Below are 8,143 nucleotides of genomic sequence, written 5' to 3'. Positions count from 1 at the left end.
GCTAAGGAGGCATGCAAAACTCTTGAGGTCACCATGGATATAAATCATAGTAAATCTGAAATTAAAACCATAGTCAAATCAAAGTCTAAGGGAAAATGGCAAAGTGATTGGGATAATGCTAGCACTGGTAGGAAATACTACAGTATCCAGAGGTTTGTGGGCAGTGCAAGACCAACCACTAAATCTACTCATGAAGAAAACATTATCTCAAGAATGAGGTTTGGGCATACTGGTTTAGCTAGTACTTTATTTCTTTTAAAAAAGCATGCTGATGGAAAGTGTAGCGTATGTGATGCCGCTGAGACTGTAGAGCATGTTGTAGAAAAATGTAATAAGTTTAACCAGGAGAGACAGCAACTCATTCAAGAGTTGGAGAAAGAGAGTGAGCCTTTAAGAGTAGAAACAATTCTGCAGAAAAACTCAGGTGAAGTTTGTTTTAGAGCTTTGTTTCACTTCTTGGAAGAAACTGGTCTGATTGGAAGAATATAGAGTAACCTAATTCCTTTTTTTTTTTTAAATGAGCTATTATTAAGATTTAAATATATCCAGACTCACACTCCATTTTGGTAGGTGGCGGTAATGCTTCCAAAAGATGTTTGCCAACCGCCATTTAAAAGGAAAGAAGAAGAAGAAGAAAGAAGAAGGGGCGGGTTCTTGTGTTTTCAGTCAGCTGCTTAGCCAGGGAAACGGAACGGAGTGGAACCGCGGTAAGTTTGAATTGTTTGCCACGCTGTTGTACTAGGCCAGCATTAGCTGCCTCCTCGTGGGTTATGGCACTTATAAGTCTGTTCGTTCTTGTAGATTACAGATGAGTGTTGGTGGCCAGTGTGCTGGCGTTCCGTATGTTGAAGGGTTTGTGTGCAGTCACCAGTAATTGAATCACGGAAGTGTCTCTGGGTTTAACGCCGGTAGGTATGCTTCCCTTAAAGAGTGTGGTTTTGATGTGAGCCTTGAGATATGCAGTGTTGTGATTTTTATTATGAGCTATGTTGTAGAATGGGCGTGTAACTAGAACGAATCTCGATATCCGTGGGGAACTCTCTCTCACTCTCGCGGCCAGGTGCGTATAACCAACAAAGCATTGAGACGGTCCCCCTGCTCTGCTCGCTGAGCATATTAATATCAAATGTTTTCCAACAGACTGTGCTGGTGTTACAGGGTGTTTGTATACTGTAATTGCTGCCGTGTGCTTGGGCGGATGGCCTAGCCAAAGTAGGTATTTGTTAGCCTGATTATCTAATTAACTGTTAGACTTTGGCCTTGCAAAGACTCATCCTTATTCTATGTGTAGCCCGTTATACCAGGTCCCGTGCGCCCCGTCGTGCACTGGCTTCTGTGCGCTCCGGCGTCTGTGTGTCTGTTCACACGAGGTTATTAGAAGCCTTTTGTGAATGAACCCCGTCTCTCGTGAGTGCTTGAAAGTTTAAGTTCTTTCAATGTATATCATCAGTAAGGTGAATGAGTGTGTGTGTTATGTGGATAAATTAATAAGTGTATGTTTTGTCTTTTTAGGTCTTGTTTACTTTGTTTGGACATCCAGCCACTGTTTTCTCATGTATGAAACTTATGTATGTTTTTATCATTCATTGATACCATGCCTATGAACTTATAGGGTTAATGTCAAGCTCTTCCGGTCATTAATCTTTTACCATTGAGATAAATTGTTGTGTTTGGGCAGTGTGCAATATTACGGGGGGGGGACAGGGGAAAGTGCCAGTGGGCATGTGCAATTTGGATAGCTTTAGCTGATCATCATAGTAGCACTCACGCACTTTACTTGTTCTCAAATTTAAGTGGCCATTGCTTGGGTTCTCGTAGCTAGTGGGCGGAGCTCAATCCTCAATGTATTAAGGTGACCACTGTGTGGTGTGATTAGAATTTGTGTGTACTAACAAAGCACTTTATGGTTAATGCAGTGTAGCCTTGATTGCTGTCTTTGGTGTGCTGAATCCTTTTGGAGCCTTGTGCTCATGATGAACTAAATGTGGATTTCCTGTCAACGTTGAGTACTGTGGTCCGGCCCAATATTTAGTGTAAATATCTCCTATGAAGGCTTGTCTATGAGAACTCATGTATGTGTCCATGATGTGTTACTACCATTAATGTTGTTCCTGTACGAAGCACCTATTTTAATAACTCTGCAGACCATAAATAAATTAGGTCTACATTGCTTTTGCTACATCAGCCTCCAATTGTTTCATTCACTTGAATAGTACTAGCGTGGGGTATATCTTTAGTCTACTGTACTAGTTGGGTCGCTCATCCCAGTCCAATCAATGGGAGTGGCGTAGTCAGACCATCTTGTGGTATAGTACAACTGGGTTCTAACTCCCAACGGCCACATCAATAAGGCCGTCAGTTTAGTGTTTGAATTTTGTTGCAGCTCCCTCTAGTAGCCTGGAAATTAACAGTGTTTCAACCTGCCCCTGTTCCAACCAGCCCCGGTCTCCCCTATTTTGCAACATTTGCTTGTTAGGCTGGGCTACTGTCAATGTCCTGTACAGGTCAATGTTCAACAATTGCTGGTGTAGGCCTAGGCTATTAATCAATTAGGGACTGTTCGTTATTTATTTAATTAAGGGGCTACCGGAGGAGTTTTGGGAGCGTTAGTCAAAAAAGACGTGACCCTCCCTCGCCAGCAAGAATTTTTTCTATGACCCTCCAAAGTGATTGAGAAAAAAACGCATGACCCTCCCCAGTCCCAACAATTTATTGATGCCTTAGGCTACTGGGTCAATTTGGGAGCTTGCATGCTACGACTCCTTCCTTGAAATACCTTGAAAAGGCTGTCGTTTGCACAATTTCACAAATAATCACTGGGACCGAAACAAACCTGTCAACTTTTCCCGGGTTTATCGCGTATTTTAACTTTTTTTTTTTTTTAACTTGTCTTAGGAGGAGCTGCAGGGCCGTCGCAAGGGGATGCGAGGCCTGTGCGAACTTGACAGATGCAAGGCCCTTTTCACTTACGTGCATGAAATCATGCGATAGCTTACTTTACACATAGCCAAGGCTACCGTCGGTGTATTTTAATAGTAGCCTAGTCTAATAAGCTACACCAGCTTGCCTTTAAGAGGGGAAATTCAATTGTATAGCCTATAACATTAGCTGAGTCACATATTTGGCCATATGGTGTTTATCATTAGCCTGACGTAGTCATACTCAATTCTAGTCAGAATTTGAGTCTGATACTGCTCCATAGAGCTGTGATTATGGGGCGTGTTTCAAACGAACCAGGAAAAAAAATGCCTCTGCACTCAATTGGATAGACCTACAACCAATCAGAGCAACGGAGTGTGTGACGTATGTTAAGCGACGCATAGTTGATGTCAACAGAACTCAACTGCACGCTAGAAGAAGAAAATGTGAGCGATTTTCGCAGGTGTTGTAAAAATAATGTAAGGATACACGGAGTTCAACACACGAACCTCATTTTTGAGAGAAACAGTAAAGGTGAATGCATATACGATCAAGTTATCCGTTTAGGATTACAACTCCACAACACTGCAAACAAATCGCATCGCATTTGTCGGTCCTGTCAGAACTTTATAACACGGTTGGAACGCGACATGCCCGTGTTTAAAAAATGGACAGAAGACGAAGGAGACCAGCCTGAAGAACCGTGTTCATCTGAGGCATCAGAGACGCCCCGGACTCTGAAGAAGTTCTGCCCCGGACTCTGAAGAAGTTCTGCCCCAATCCGTCAACTCCAACCGGTACAAAAACGCGAAGAAGCATTACAGAGGTAAGCTTGTTAATACATTTCTACTTCTTATGATATGACTATGAGAATAACCTCGATTGCCACGTTTCACATGAGTTAATAGTGAGTCGTGATTATTGTCCAATGTGATAAACACTGTGCATTCCCACACTCCTCATTTCCGTGAAATCTATCTATGATTAAATCATCTAGTCATATTTTGACATGCCTAGTATTCTGGAAGCCAGCCCGAATTTCAGTGTAGTGTGAGCAAATGTTACCAGGATAAACTTGTACCTGATGTGTAAGTTGGCCTCTGTCACTTTGTCAATATGTAGAAACTTCATTTTGTAATGGACTAGCATGTTATCCAACCCCCACTTCTGTGCTCTGCACCTCTGTGGGGGGTGGGCAGTGTTTCTCTGACCTGCTCAGCAATTGCATCTGGTGTCACCATATTTAACAGTCTGTATTTTCCAATGTATTGTCAATGCACGTTATACTTATTAGGCTATACTGTAATTCTTCACACTGATGTGTTCACTTATATTTCAGGTTGTCACCCATTTTCCATCCACTTGACCTCCACCTGGAACACCTAAACAATTTTCTCAAATCATTTATGAGAGGATTGGGACCAAACATGTCAGAAATGTCAGCAGCCAGAATCAGTAGGTCCATTGGCATCGTCAAAGAGCTAATGGACAAAACGGACACAGAGCTGGAGCTGACAAGGCCGGCTGGCATTCATCATGTGGCCCGAGAACAGGACGTTTTAACACTGGTAAACGTTTTTAGGGAGACACAACTTTCCCAACAAAAATCACCCAGGCAGGCAGTCTCATGCATTCCCGAATTTCAAGAGAAACTTATTGGCAAAGCTGAATTACCAGGAGAAAATAATGGACTGGCAAAATGTGCCTATTTAAATAATTAAGTAAATGTGAAATGTAAATGGTGATGGTAATTTGTAAATATTGTTTTCGTAAATGACAATGTAAATAATTGTTTTCATATAATAGTTTAGTAGTATCCACATTCTTGAAAACATTTTTGTGTTTTCTTATTGGTTGTATGTTCAAAGTTCAGCGTATATCTTCAAACATTACCTATTATGTGTAGATATTAAAAATCTTTATTGAAATGTCTTATTGTTTGTCTTTAAATGCAGAAACATCACCAACCAGTAGAGAAGTATAAACCATTTTAATTTTATTCAAAAATATTAATGTAACAGAGGTAAAAAAAAAGGCATTTGCACAACAACAGGACCCTGAAGCTACAAATTTGAGCCTGAATTTGAAGCTAGCCTGAGATCTTCAACATTGACAAGCCTGATTCCAAGTTACTTGGGGATGATTGTATCTTATCATCCTCATCCTCGTCATCAAAGTAACCAGTGTAATCCATGTCAACCTGAACACGGTCATCCTGAACAACACAGTCATCAAACAAATTAGTTTGACTCTGTTCGATGTCATCAAAAACCTCATGCATAATTCATAGTATCTCTTTTGCATGTTCCAGCTTGTATGTAGGGAGATTATGGATAATGAAGTCCAGGTCAAATATCTGTGTGCACTGTTCTAAAACTGATCAATGAGTTCATCTCCAAAACCAGTGCAGGCTGTGTCGACTGTGTAAAGTGGTATGTTTTTATGGTCCTGAAGTAAACTACTCCTGTAAGTTTGTAACAGTTCCCTGATCAAAAGTGTGCCCTTAGGTGTGACTATTCTGTGTTTGTGGTGTGATGAAACCTCCCCTTGAAAGTGTTCATATTTGGGGATTAGCTCCCCACAACCTTCAGGTTCACAAGAACAAACAGAATGGCAGTGAGTGCAGCACAGATGTCCTAGATCAACAGATGTGGTGTGTTCCTCAAAATGGCAGTACAAAGTAGAGCCCTGCACTCCCGCGGGAGTCCCGCGGGACTCGCGGGACCCAACGCAAAGCAGTGCGACGCGGGACAAATATTGAAAGCTCCTTGCGGGAGCGGGCGGGAGGGAGAGCGCACAGCGCGGGTGCGGGCGGGAGCAGTGATAAGCGGCAGTCCCGCGAATTAAAAAAGTGTTTTAAAATGTAAAATAAAATCATAAATTACCTATTGGTCAATGTATATCATATATATAACACAATGTGCTGGATATTATATTTGGTAGCCTATCTATTAATAAACATTTTTGAATGTAGATTTGCAGATGTGTAATCTCGCACACATTTCCGATTCCGTTCTGCTCTTCCGTATTCTGGCTCTTCCGTTCTGCTCTCCGATCATGGCAGAAGAGCAGAGCTCCTCTAGCGAAACAACACACAATGCTTCAGAAATAAGTGCTGGTCTAAAGAGAGGTACATTCACCGTGAAAAAATCGAAAGTTTTGAAATCAGATATTTGGAAGTCATTCTCACTCGTGTATGACGCAGAAGGAAATCAGTGTTTAATTCCTCAAACCAATGTCAATAACTGTCTTGAGCAGTAGGTGAACGTCGGAATCATGCGGGAATTGCGGGCGGGAGCGGGACAATGTATTACAGTTGCGGGCGGGAGCGGGACTGAAAATCATAATTCTTTGCGGGAGCGGGCGGGAGCGGGACTGAACACTGCGGGAGCGGGCGGGCGCGGGACTGGAAAATCTGTCCCGCGCAGGCCTCTAGTACAAAGCTTTCCGCAGACAACTAGTGACTCCATTAAAGTACCGTCTTAACTGCTGGGTCAAGCTTTGTACTAACATCCCTCACAATCCAGTGTAGGCACTCCAGTGTATGGCCAGGTACTTTAATCAGACCCACTCTGATGTTTGTTCTGTTTGGGCTCAGGGCCAAATTTATTGGATTGTCCATCTGAAGCTGTTTCATAACCCTGGCTCTGGATTCCCGATCAGCAGAAGCGGTCAATGTCAGCACAGGTGTACCTGGAATATATAGCAGTACAAAAAGCAACCAATAAGTAACAGTAAAAATAAGAAATTATGAGTAGTATCATTTAGTACTTTTTAATGACTGTACTGACATCTAAAAAGAATACATCACTTATAAGGGGTACAGTGACTAGCCTACCAATATGGGTATGGTGCTTGAGTACATAAAGCAACACCCAAATGCCCTTCTGCCCTTTTGCAGCCTGACCACTGATAGAAATAAAACAGTAACCTACATTAGAATGTTTTAACAGCTAGTTCGCTACAATCACACTAACGTTATGATTGTACCAAGTCTGAGTTAGCGAACGTACAACGATACCTAGGCTACTATGTTTACAACATGGGATTCATATCACGACATTGGGAGTTATTTACTAAGTCAGACAGTTAGACTCTCTTACCATTTGTAAGTTAGATGAACTTCGTCCATCACGATACCAATTAGGTTGGCATGAAAAACATCGGAGCCTAGCATGTCCCTCCACTTGTTGTTCAGCAGCCAGGATTCCGGGCTTCAAAAAAGGATCTGGCAACGACCGCTGGCTATATCCACCTCGTCGTGCACGCCGAGTTGCATCGCCGTGATGCCCATTTCAGTTGCTTCGGCAAAAAAACATCTTTCTTATCAACAAATGCCTTGATCCCGTTACTCTGTTCCTCTTTTAAAATTAATTCGCTGTCGATATCTTCTAGAACAGACCTGATAGCAGAATCTACACATCTCAATTCTCCAGCGGCAGCCATCGTTGTTGTAAACGAATTCAACCCAAGCGCTCTTTGGTGACGTGGTGGATTACGTTACTGTTGAGCATCTGTCCATCATCGTATAAAGCCCGCCCTGACCATTTGATTGGCCCGCCAGTATTTGGGCGAGCATACTCGCGCCACTATTGATCAATGCCAGACCGAACTTCCCGACCTCAAACGTTGTGGGCGGGACTAAGTTCGGAATGGCACCCAGGCTAGTTTATCATAGGCTACATCACGAAACCAAATAGTGTAACAAAGGCGAACACTTTAACAGGGGGAATTAATTGGGCATGAATCATTGTGCTGAACGCTATTTGTCAATGAGCAGAAACACACACGACATTCAAACTATTGATACTACTATTGATAAGATGTACTGGTCTGTATCTATAGGTTAACATTGGACAAATAAATGACACTGACTCGCCCTATCCTGACTCAGGAAAAAAAACATTTTCTTGCTTTGCCGCAAACTCAGCAATGAAATCATAGGCCAGTTTGCAGGAAGCCTAACGTCTTTTTCATAGAAGGGAGAGCCCAGTCTCTCCTGTGACATGGAGGTGCGCAAATAGTTTTTAATAGCCTGTTCAACTTCGAAAAGCTTCGTTCACCCGATGCCAGTCACTGATCGCAATTTCAAAGTTCGGAAAGCTTCATCTTTTTAAGTTTTAAGTGCAGTGGCCCCTATCTGCCACCTTTGGAATTATATCTCGAGCCTATTATAAGGTCCAGTGCGTTATGTCCTGGGATTCGGATGTGCTCAAAAAGAAAA

The 8,143-nt window shown here is 42.4% G+C and overlaps 1 long non-coding RNA gene across 3 annotated transcripts; it reads left to right on the top strand.

Annotated features, from left to right (window-relative positions):
* The first annotated feature begins 655 nt into the window (after positions 1 to 655).
* LOC143124710 (uncharacterized) lies at positions 656 to 4,847 on the top strand. 3 transcript variants are annotated; one of them, XR_012987075.1, is made up of 5 exons: positions 656 to 707; positions 802 to 1,060; positions 1,141 to 1,407; positions 1,513 to 3,745; positions 4,259 to 4,847. It is a non-coding gene; the product is annotated as an uncharacterized LOC143124710 (long non-coding RNA). The 3 variants fall into 3 exon arrangements; XR_012987074.1 differs by having other exon boundaries at positions 802 to 1,212; positions 1,292 to 1,407; XR_012987073.1 differs by having other exon boundaries at positions 802 to 1,407.
* The last annotated feature ends 3,296 nt before the right edge of the window (positions 4,848 to 8,143 follow it).

Source organism: Alosa pseudoharengus, unplaced genomic scaffold (genome assembly GCF_046254945.1).
Source record: "Alosa pseudoharengus isolate Yale_2024_CS ecotype anadromous, Long Island Sound unplaced genomic scaffold, YU_APseudo_1.1 YU_APseudo_1.1_scf_15, whole genome shotgun sequence".
Taxonomy (NCBI): domain Eukaryota; kingdom Metazoa; phylum Chordata; class Actinopteri; order Clupeiformes; family Clupeidae; genus Alosa; species Alosa pseudoharengus.
The sequence above is the reverse complement of the archived record's forward strand: the minus strand, read 5'-3'. Positions and strand labels throughout refer to the sequence as shown.